The sequence below is a fragment of the Phyllobates terribilis genome, unplaced genomic scaffold (assembly GCF_046119375.1).
Source record: "Phyllobates terribilis strain yellow unplaced genomic scaffold, ASM4611937v1 Scaffold_12__6_contigs__length_324123572, whole genome shotgun sequence".
NCBI lineage: Eukaryota > Metazoa > Chordata > Amphibia > Anura > Dendrobatidae > Phyllobates > Phyllobates terribilis.
The window spans coordinates 295,463,953-295,475,807 of NW_027362772.1; the positions used below are offsets into that span (position 1 = coordinate 295,463,953).

General features: G+C 45.8%; 1 long non-coding RNA gene across 1 annotated transcript in view; it reads left to right on the forward strand.

Annotated features, from left to right (window-relative positions):
* The window catches only part of LOC141171637 (uncharacterized), a 599,137-nt gene extending 587,508 nt beyond the window's left edge, over positions 1-11,629 (forward strand). The window contains exon 2 of the long non-coding RNA XR_012252366.1: positions 10,864-11,629. This is a non-coding gene — a long non-coding RNA (uncharacterized lncRNA). The remainder of the gene's footprint in view (positions 1-10,863) is intronic.
* The last annotated feature ends 226 nt before the right edge of the window (positions 11,630-11,855 follow it).

Genomic DNA, 11,855 nt, shown 5'->3' on the forward strand with positions numbered 1-11,855 from the left:
ATTAGTAGCCTGGGAAGCTCCGTGGATATTACCCCCTTCCCAGGCTTCAAACATCTGCCCCAGCCATCTGCTTAACCTCCGTTAGAGACTAAAATTACGGGGAACCACACGCCAATTTTTTTTTTTAATAAATCCTTTATTTTAACACTAAATGACAAGTACAGTAATCAACACTATCACTGTACTTCTTATATATGTGACTGACATGTTTCTATCTATCTAATCTATGTGTGATGCTCTATTCTTCCTGTTATAAATTGTCGGGTAACGATGCTGAATTGCCGGCAGGCTTTTTTAAAGAGACGGTGCATGAAAACACTATTATTTTTTTTAATAAATCCTTTAACACTAAATGACAAGTACAGTAAGCAACACTGTCACTGTACTTCTTATATATGTGACTGACATGTTTCTATCTATCTAATCTATGTGTGATTCTCTATTCTTTCTGTTCTAAATTGTCGGGTACCAGTGTGTGCCGCTGCTGAATTGCTGGCTGGCTTTTCTAAAGAGAGTGTCTTCTGAGCAGTTTGTCAGCTTTTGGACACATTTGAAGGTTTTTTCTATGTGTTTCTATGTGTTTTTGTTTGCCTGCCATTGGTTTTAACGGTGTTCGAAGGTGTTCAACTAACAGTTCGAGGAACAGTTTGACTAACACACGGGTGTTCGACGAACCGAACCGAACTCGAACACTACGGGGGTGGCTCAACACTAGTGTTGAGGAACCGGTAGCAATAAATTTTTGCAGCGTATTGTGGACTTATGTTTGGAGATCCTGTCTTTTATGCGTTGAGTGGTTTCTCCAACATAAATCCAACCGCAAGGACACTTAAGGATATAGACAACATAAGAAGAGTTACAAGTAAAATAATCTTTTACCTCATACGGTTTGGCTGTTTGTGGATGATAGAAAGTGTCACCCCTGATGATATTGTTACACTGGTGACACTGTAAACATGGAAATGTCCCATGTTTGGGTGTGGAGAGAAACCTCTGTTTGGGTTGGGTATAGGTAGTGCCAATGTCTGAATGGACTAGGCGGTCACGAATGTTGGTAGGTCTTTTATAGCATGGCAGGAACGGGACCCCGGAATTCAGGGACTGATGGATAAGCAGTTTTGAGTATGTTCCAATGTTGTCGGATACTTCTATGTAAAATTTAAACAATTGGACGATAGGTATGGACGAACGGTAACCGTTTGTCAGAGGCATGGTAAGTTCTTGTGGAGGGTTCTAGGGCTCGAGCTAACACAGTTGGTGGGTAACCCCTACCAAAAATTTCTGTTTCATCTCCGTGATCCTCTTATTTTGTGTGAAGGGATCGCTCACGATACGTTGGACCAGGTGAAACTGGGACTTGGGTACTGATGAAAAAATAGATCGAGGGTGGAGACTATTATAATGTAAAAGACTGTTTCTGTGGGTGGGTTTCACGTATAAGTCAGTCGACAGGAAACCAAGTTCATCCTTTATGACCGTAGTATCAAGAAAATGAATTGATTGTGTGCTACACGATATGGTAAAACCAAGGCCCTCCCAGGAAGAATTCAAAATTTCAAAAAATTCCATCAATGTTACCTTGGGCCCGGTCCAGATACAAAAAATATCATCAATGTAGCGTTTCCATACTCTGGAGTGGGTTTTGTATAGTGGGTTACTGTATACTATCTCTTTCTCAAAAGCTGACATGTAGCAGTTAGCATACAGTGGAGCTACATTAGAACCCATCGCGGTACCCTGCTTCTGTAAGTAGAACGTATCCTGAAATAGAAAAAAGTTCCTTGACAAAACCAAGGTAAGAAGATCCAGGCAGAGGTGGCTAATGTCGGGTGGTGTATGTGACAGTTCTAGAAGGTATTTAGCACACTCATTACCTCTCTCATGTGGAATGGAGGTGTATAAGTTGTTAACGTCCATCGTAACTAAAAGGGACTCGGGATGAACCTGTTTGATTTCTTTAATGATTGTCAAAAATGCTCCCGTATCAAAGATAAAAGATGAGGTGCCTTTCACCAGAGGGGTCAAGATTCTCTCCAGGAAAATCGCTAAGGGAGATAAAACGGAATTGGTGGCCACAACTATTGGTTGGCCTGGTGGGTTCTCAAGACTTTTGCGGATTTTAGGTAAGGTATAGAATACTGGGATTATTGGAAATGGGTTGGTTAAAAAATCACAGGTTTTAGTATCGATAGTTCCCTTAAGGCAATGTTGTTCCAGGATTCTGGCGATAGACTCTCTGACTGTCGAGGTAGGGTCATGTGTGAGTTTTTCATAGACCGAGTGATTATTAAGCTGTCTATGGATCTCGTTTAGATAAACGGATTTGTCCATTACCACTATTGCACCACCTTTATCTGCTGGTTTAATAATAATGGAAGAATCCGATTGAAGTGCAGTCAAAACTTGTCTGTCTAGAGAGGACATATTTTGTGGGTAATGTAAGCGGCCCAGATCAATATCCGACCGTAGTCTGTAAAATGATTGTTTTATGAAATCAATGAAAGTCTCTGTAGCATGGTAATTCTGGGGGGGATGATAAGTGCTCTTATTCTTTAATCCTAGACTAGCAGCTATTATGCTAGGTGGACTGGTAGGGGGTGTAGTGGTATTCGTGGTGGGCTCATGTGAGAAGTGGGCCTTTAGTCTAATGGACCTGAAAAACCTTTGTAAATCCATTTCAAGACCAAATGTGTTACATTTATGAGATGGACAAAAAGACAAGCCTTTTTGTGACACTGAAAGTTCTGCGATGCTGAGGGATCGTGACAAAATGTTCACAATCAATGAGTTCATACCTGGGAACGAGTTACCCTCATGAAGCTCCTGTCCCCTCCTGTGGGTGCCGCCCCGCCTCGTCCTCCTCTTCTTCGATTGTATCTCTTCTGGAAACCTAAAAAGTGGGTAGAGGTAGATGAATGATTTGGTTTGTCCAATTCTGAACCGGAAGAGGACAGGTCAATAGAGGAATGGTGTGGTTGTGCCGGACCACGTGTGGCATTGGAGAAGTCGCGCCATTTATATAAAAGGTTCCTCTGGTAGTCCTCGGCGTAGTGGATGAACTTGAGTCATTTTTTAATTTCAGTGTCTCGGCGATGTTGTTCGAGGTTCTGGTTGACCTTGGTCTTGAGGGAAGTTAGTTCATCGGTAGAAATAGTGGATGCTAGTTGGGTCTCGATGCCTGTAGTGTTTTCCTTAGAAGCAGCTATTTCCTTCTGTAAAAATTCAATTGTTAAGGTCATAAGGTCAAAAGAACATTTGTTCAGAATTTGTTCAAATTTCAAACAATAATCTTCCTGGTCACTAAAGCACTAAAGAGTGTCGGACGTAGAGGACACCACCTGAAGTAAGGGCTGACCACTGCTGGCATAGATGCTAAGATGTTCATCTGGATGGCGGGTAATGTCTGAATAAGTCCAGTATTGTTTAGAAAGGATATATGGCATCGTTGTCACCTGGGTCCCAGTGGCCAGCAGTGCATTCATCGGGATGCCATCAAGCATGACAAGTAGGACCGGTCGTCCTCCCACGTACTTGTCTCGCCAGCTTTGTGGGCCTGGTCGTCTTACTCCTGGGGGTTGGCCCTCTGCCCCAGGGGTTGCTCATTTAAATTACAGAATCTTGCGAAGTACCCCTCCTTTTGACAGTGGCGGCAGATGGGTTGTCCGTCCAGGTCGTAGCGATCGCTGTTCCTCCCTCTGGTCGGTGGAATTCTTCTCTGTCGTCGCCACGGAACGTCATCTGGACTGGAAGCTAGCTGGATCTTTTCCTTTGGAGACATTTACATGGCCTGCATGGTTTTGGTTAGTGTAGCCACACTTTTGGTCAGCCCCAGGACCTGAAGGAGTAGGTCCGCAGACGGATCAATATCTAGGGTCTGCGCGTCAGCCTCCACAGTTGCTGGGGAAAAGGACGCCACCGCCTGGTGGTATGTGATATCTGAGCACCGGAGGGATGCAGTGCCAACTGGGGTTGGTTCTCGTAGCACCCGGATGGCTTGGTCTTTAAATTGCGCAAAGTCCATTTGCGCAATAATGCGCAGCTGTGTCCGGTGAGCGTTAGACAGGAGCCCCTCAATAAACTGCTCAGATAGCAATCTGTCCTCGACTCGCACACTGTCAGGGTCTACCTGTTTAATGGCCTGCAGCGGCTCCTGCAGGTTTAGATAATAGTCCCGTACACTGTCCTGCACCCTTAAAGTTCCTCAGGGGGTACGACTCCCCTGAGTACTGGGGCAACCACTCCACCTCTGCTATACATGGCATTGATAACGGCATTACCGTGGTGGCGGCCGCGCCCGCGGCTGAATCTTCTCCCAGGTTGGGCATCTTCCTCCCCACTAGTGAACCTCAGCCAAGTCCTGGGTTACTGCTGATGTACCAGTATGCTGCTCTGCAGGCAGGAGGGATCGCTTACCCGACGGTTCCGGAGTGGGACCTTCAGCTTCCCCTCGGCTGATGGCAAATGACGTGATCACTCCGTTCAGTAAAGTCTATACCGGGCTTCGTAAATCGTGACACCAAGTTGATGCGCCCCCTGGGCCGTGGGGTACTCAATAGCTGGGCCGGTCGGTGCTGGGGGTGTCCCAGGATGGACAATAAAAGGAGAATAAAGAAAAGGGAATACATTTTTTACATGTAATGTTTGTGACGCCACCTGTGGTATGCGGCTATATGGGGCCGCCGCTGCGTTGCAGATCCTCTGGAGCCGATGACGATGCAGCAGAGTGGGTTCAGCTCTCCACAGGCAGAGCTTTGGTCCAGGGTAGGAAATGGTGATGTTGCTGTGCAGTGTAGTGCAGGCGATGGCGCAGATAATAATTCTAGGACACAACTTAATGGCGGTTTCCTCTCATCTTTACTTGCGTTGGTTAGGCAGACTGGGGCACGGGTACTAGCTGGTAGTAGAGGTCCGGGCGGCCTGGAAGCAAGTTGGGAATCCACCTCGCCAGGTGAAGTTGGAGGCCTTCCCTTTGCACTAATCTATTTGGCCCTGCTGCTTATACAGTTAGGTCCATACATATTTGGACAGAGACAACATTTTTCTAATTTTGGTTCTAGACATTACCACAATGAATTTTAAACAAAACAATTCAGATGCAGTTGAAGTTCAGACTTTCAGCTTTCATTTGAGGGTATCCACATTAAAACTGGATGAAGGGTTTAGGAGCTTCAGCTCCTTAACATGTGCCACCCTGTTTTTAAAGGGACCAAAAGAAATTGGACAATTGACTCCAAGGCTATTTCATGGACAGGTGTGGGCAATCCCTTCATTATGTCATTCTCAATTAAGCAGATAAAAGGCCTGGAGTTGATTTGAGGTGTGGTGCTTGCATTTGGAATGTTTTGCTGTGAAGTAAACATGCTGTCAAAGGAGCTCTCCATGCAGGTGAAACAAGCCATCCTTAAGCTGCAAAAAGAGAAAAAACCCATCCAAGAAATTGCTACAATATTAGGAGTGGCAAAATCTACAGTTTGGTACATCCTGAGAAAGAAAGAAAGCACTGGTGAACTCATCAATGCAAAAAGACCTGGGCGCCCACGGAAGACAACAGTGGTGGATGATCGCAGAATAATCTCCATGGTGAAGAGAAACCCCTTCACAACAGCCAACCAAGTGGACAGCACTCTCCAGGAGGTAGGCGTATCAATATCCAAATCTACCATAAAGAGAAGACTGCATGAAAGTAAATACAGAGGGTTCACTGCACAGTGCAAGCCACTCATAAGCATCAATAATAAAAAGGCTAGACTGGACTTTGCTAAAAAACATCTAAAAAAGCCAGCACAGTTCTGGAAAAACATTCTTTGGACAGATGAAACCAAGATCAACCTCTACCAGAATGATGGAAAGAGATAAGTATGGCGAAGGCGTGGTACAGCTCATGATCCAAAGCATACCACATCATCTGTAAAACATGGCGGAGGCAGTGTGATGGCTTGGGCGTGCATGGCTGCCAGTGGCACTGAGTCACTAGTGTTTATTGATGATGTGACACAGGACAGAATTAGCCAAATGAATTCTGATGTATTCAGAGCCATACTGTGTGCTCAAATCCAGCCAAATGCAGCCAAACTGATTGGTCGTCGTTTCATACTACAGATGGACAATGACCCAAAACATAAAGCCAAAGCAACCCATGAGTTTATTAAAGCAAAGTAGTGGAATATTCTTGAATGGCCAAGTCACTTGTTAAAGACTAAACTTCAGACAGAAAGGCCCACATACAAACAGCAACTGAAAACCACTGCAGTGAAGGCCTGGCAGAGCATTAAAAAGGAGGAACCACAGTGTCTGGTGATGTCCATGAGTTCAAGACTTCAGGCAGTCATTGCCAACAAAGGGTTTTCAACCAAGTACTAGAAATGAACATTTTATTTACAATTATTTAATCTGTCCAATTATTTTTGGTCCCTTTAAAAACAGGGTGGCACATGTTAAGGAGCTGAAACTCCTAAACCCTTCATCCAATTTTAATGTGGATACCCTCAAATGAAAGCTGAAAGTCTGAACTTCAACTGCAACTGAATTGTTTTGTTTAAAATTCATTGTGGTAATGTCTAGAACCAAAATTAGAAAAATGTTGTCTCTGTCCAAATATATATGAACCTAACTGTAGCTGTGCTGTGGCCCCCGTCCCTGAGTTAAACGTCTTTGTACTCACTCACATGGCAGGCAGCTCGGGCCTTCCTGGAGTGTTGCTCCCACGTGGCTGTGCTGGGCCCTATGTACTGCTGAGCCTCCGGATGTCTGATGGGGCCAGGAGACCTGCAGTCTCCTGCCCTACGGTTTTTGCTGCTGGGCCTTCAGTGCCCCACAACCTTGGACTCCGGTGTCCGGTTCTTCTGCGCTTCCCTCTGGGGTGAGCTGCCGTGCAGCTCCACTCCCCAGGTCTTTCCTTGTCGCTGTCCTGTATTCAGCTCCTCTCACTAACTCTAACTAACCTCGCCTCCAGATTCCAGTTGCTAAGGGGAGGAGTTCCCCTTCCTGGTCTGGAGCTAGGAAAGAGTTGCATGCATGTATACCTGATTAGGGGACCCCTGCTTGCTTCCTGGCATGGCATCACCTCTTGTGAGGGAGACAATGACACTGTGGCAACCAGACAATTGGGGTGCCACATCAGCCTGTCAGCATTTTCAGTTGACAGGCAGATGCACTTATCAGTTATAATTCCACCAGCGGCACTAAAAACCTGCTCTGACAAAAGGCTAGCGGCAAGACAGGCCAGGAACTCCAAAACATAGAGAGCCCGTTCATGCCACATGTCCAGCTTGGATACCCAATAATTATAAGACACAGAGGAATCATTAAGGACGTTGGTACGGTCGGCAAGGTACTCCCTCACCATCTCCCCAAACTTTGCACTCCTTGTGAGTACCCCGCGCCTCAGGGGCTGTAAGATGGGAGGGTCTGAGAGTACTGTCCCTGAACTTTGACAGTGTTCCCCTGCCTCTGCTGGATTGGAGTTGTGTCCCTCTTGCCTGTACTCCTTGGTTGTCCAACGAACTGTGACCTCTGCCGCCATCATTTTCAGATGGGAATTTTTTTAATAATTCCGCAACAAGGGCCTTCTGGTACTGTGTTTTAATAGACCTGTCCGCCTTGGGAAAAAGAGATAGAAAGTTCTCCTTGTAGCGTGGGTCTAGAAGTGTCACCAACTAGTAATGACTGTCTCCCAAAATTTGGAGAATGAGAAGGTCATGGGAAAGGCAGCGTAACATAATCTCAGCCATGCATGCCAGACTGCTAATGAGCAAGACTTCCGTGTCCTCATCAAGAGGATAACTGACCATGCTCTCCTCCTCCTCCTCCCTGTCCTAAGGCCATCCAAACTGAACAGACGGTATGACAGTTGTGCAGGTATTACCGTCTATAGCATATTAAACTAGCTCCTGCTCCTCCTCTTCTTCCTCATTGTCACCCAATCAACGTTGGGTTGAGATGAGGGTGGGCTGTGTGTAATCACCCTGTATGGTTCCTTGCTCCATCTCGTCATGTTCTGCCTGCAATGCATCCTCTTTGATTGTGAGCAGAGAGTATTTCAGAAGACAGAGAAGCGGGATGGTGGTGCTAATTATGGCGTCATCGTGCTCACCATCTTGGTGGAGTCCTCAAAGATTTGGAGGATGGTACATATGTCTAACATCCATGTCCACTCCTGAGGTCTTATGTGTGGAGTCTGAACTGAATACCGACGGCCTTGTTGATGCTGGTAGTCAACAACTGCCCTCTTCAGTTCACAAATCCTTCCCAACATCTGCAATGTACAGTTCCAATGGGTGGGGACATCACACACCAGTCGGTGAGCTGGAAGCTGCAAATGCTTCTGAAACACGGCAAGGGCGGTGGAAGCTGTAGTTGACTTTCTACAATGGGCACACAGGTGGCACACTTTGAAAAGCAGATCCGACAGCTCAGGGTAGGTTTTGAGAACACGCTGAACCACGAAGTTAAGCATATGGGCTAGGCATGGTACGTGTGTGAGCTTGCATCACCTCAGAGCCTCCACCAGGTTCTGGCCATTGTCACAGACGACTATGCCTGGCTGTAGGTTCAGCAGTGTCAGTCTTCAGCATTGTGGAATTTGTCATCTATGCATATTAGCTTCTGCACATTCTGTTGCTGCTTGGCCGAGGCAGTGCTGCAGTGCTTCCAGCTTGCGACTGATGTGGTCATTTTGGAGATGGAGGCTGAAGGGGAGGCAGAGGAGGAGGTGCAGGAGCTGTAGAATGTGGGGGCAACCCTGATTGATGCAGGGCCCGCAATCCTCGAAATCGGGAGGATGTGTTACGTCCAAAGGTCCGACTGGGTCCCGCCTTCCACTATGTTGACCCAGTGTTCCATCACCAAGATGTACTGTCCATGCCCACAAGCACTTGTCCACATGTCCGTGGTTAGGTGGACTTTCCCATTAACTGCATTGTTGAGGGCACGGCTAATGTTGTGGGACACGTGCTTGTGTAATTCGGGGACGGCACAGCGGGAGAAATAGTTGAGGCTGGGGACCGAGTACCGAGTGACGGCCGCCACCATCAGGTTGCGGAAAACTTCCGTATCCACGATCCTAAAAGGCACCATTTCGAGAGCACTTAGTAGCGAAATGTGTGAATGTAGTAGCGTGGCCTGTGGGGCGTTGTCTGCAGATTTGTGCTTGTGTTCCAAGGACTGGGGTAGGGACAACTGAACTCTGCGCTGAGACATTAATTGCCTTTCTTTCCCTCACATGAGGGGGCTCCATAATGTGCAGTCTGCCACATACACTGCCTGCCTGCCTAGCACTGATATCTATGCAGCTTGATTAGTCCTCAGAAGAACTGTTAGTTGAGATGGATATGTGAATAATATATGGTGGTATACCTAGACTAACTAAGAAACTAGCAAATCTCTCCCTAGCTCACCAGCTCCTCTCCCTACACTGCCTGATTCTGGAGTAGACTGTAGCGCAGCATGGCGGTGCCAGGTCTGATATAGAACTGATGCTCACTGTGCGGCCAGCCAATCACTGTAATACCACAACCAACATGACTGCGGCAATACAGTGTGTGGCAGACAATCCCTGCATGTTCATTGGCGCTCTAAAGAGCACCAAACATAAAGGGAGGGGACCTGAGCTCCTGCCGAGCAACCTCGGAAATACTCGGCGAGCGCCAAGCATCTCGAGCAGTGACATGCTCGGGTGAGTACCGAGTAGTAGCGAGCATGCTCGCTCATCACTAATGGCACCCTCATCTCTGTCATGGTATATATAGCACCCTCATTCCCATCCTAATATATATGACTTCCTCATCCCCATCCTATTATATATGACTTCCTCATCCCCATCCTAGTACATATGGCCTTCTCATCCTCATCCTGGTACATATGGCCCCCTCATCTTCATCGTGGTATATAGGGCCCCTTCATCCCCATCCTGGTACAAATGGCCCCCTCTTCTCCATCCTGATATATATGGCCCCATCATCCCCATTCTGGTATATATGACCTGCTCATCCTGATCCCAGTATATATGGCCCCCTCATCTCCATCTCTGTATATATGGACCCCTCATCCCTATCCTGGTATATATGCCCCCCTCTTCCCCATCCTTGTACATATGGACACCTCATCCCCATTGTCGTATATATGGCCCCCTCATCCTCATCCTCATCCTCGTATATATGGCCCCCTCATCCCGATCCTGGTATATCCCAAAACACACTGCATACATTAAAAAATAAACAATTCTATTCACCTTCAATCCACTCCCTCACAGCGCTGACTCCTGTTTTAATGCCAGTAGCTGATCTCAATATATGAGCAGCACATGGAGTCACTGCCATGTGCCCTCACACGCTGAGGTCTGCTGCTTGAATATTCACTCTACCCCACGCCGGGACTATGGGCATATGGAGCAGTGAATATTCATTTTCTTTAATAGCGGACACCCTGTTAGCCTCCTGCAGCTGCTCGGTGATCACATGTGTCCACTGTTAAAAAGAATGAATATTCACTGCTCTCCAATCAGCTTGTAGAACAGTGAATATTCATTTTCATTAACAGCAGGCACATGTGTTAACTGCAGCAGGCGGCTACTGCCTCTATGACCCACTCCGCTGCCACCCCCCACCCCACCATCCACAGCCACAGCAGGTACATCCGGACTATAAGATGCACCCCTCACTTTCCTCCAAAATTTTGGAGGAAAAAGGTTCGTCTTAAAGTCCGAAAAATACGGTATATTCAAACAATATATAATAGTCTTGGAGGTTTCAAGTATTTCCCCAACTGGAAGTCAATGACTCAGCGCTAACCACTGAGCTCTAGTGCCGTCCTGTTCAATATTGACTGTGGGACAATCATTTTCATCATTTTTTCCATTTCTTTCAGGGATCAGTTACAGGACAAAGAAGGAAAAGTGCGATCAGCCCTTCAACATGTTGTGAAATGTGACCTCGAGAAAGAAGACATGATGGATCCAATTGTGTTACCACAAGCAGATTGTATCATAAGTGGTTGGCTTCTGGATAGTATTAGTAAAGATGAAGATGATTACATCAAATATCTCAGGAAGTTCTTAAAGTTGCTGAAACCTGGAGGACACATTATATTAATGGGAGTTTTAGAACTAACATTTTACACAGTAGGGAAACACAAGTACCATGCTCTCAATTATGACGAGGATTTTGCCAGGAAAGCTCTGGCTGGAGAAGGTTTTATCATTGACCGCTGTGAGGTTAAAAAGAGAACGGGTATGAATGACCACTCTGATTATAAGAACCTGATATTCATTGTGGCTCACAAAGAGTCGTAGGTCTATGACACAAGATGAATCTCCATGGCAAGTGTTATATGTAAAGCTTAAATGTTATAAAAATCCTTTATCTGTGTCTGGTGCATGATACAAGTGTATAAAAATATAATTGTCTTTTCTTTATTATAAAAAATTTTGTGCACAATGTATCCCAGGGAAAATATCATTTATAGCATGCAAAGTACTGATGAACACCCATTCACACTCGTGTCTTTCACAATGGAGTTGGATCTTTAATATTATAAGTGCTCACAATGAGGCCATTGTAAGGCGACAGATGTCCAGTTTTCCTATATGTGATAATAATTAATTATTGGTAACAAATAAAGATGGAGAAATTTATTCGAGTGGAGATTAATTCTTCTCAAGTTCGACAAAAAGACACCACTCTGACGATTATGCCGATTTTTTGTAATCTGCTCCATACGAATTCAGCAAAATGGTGGCCAGCTGCGCCCAATATCCTGCTGAAAAGTAGAGGGCTGGAAAAGTTTAAAAAGGAAAAAAAACATACCTTACGATTTACTTTTCTAGCTATCACTTCTGCTCATTGCTCGCTGTCTGGACC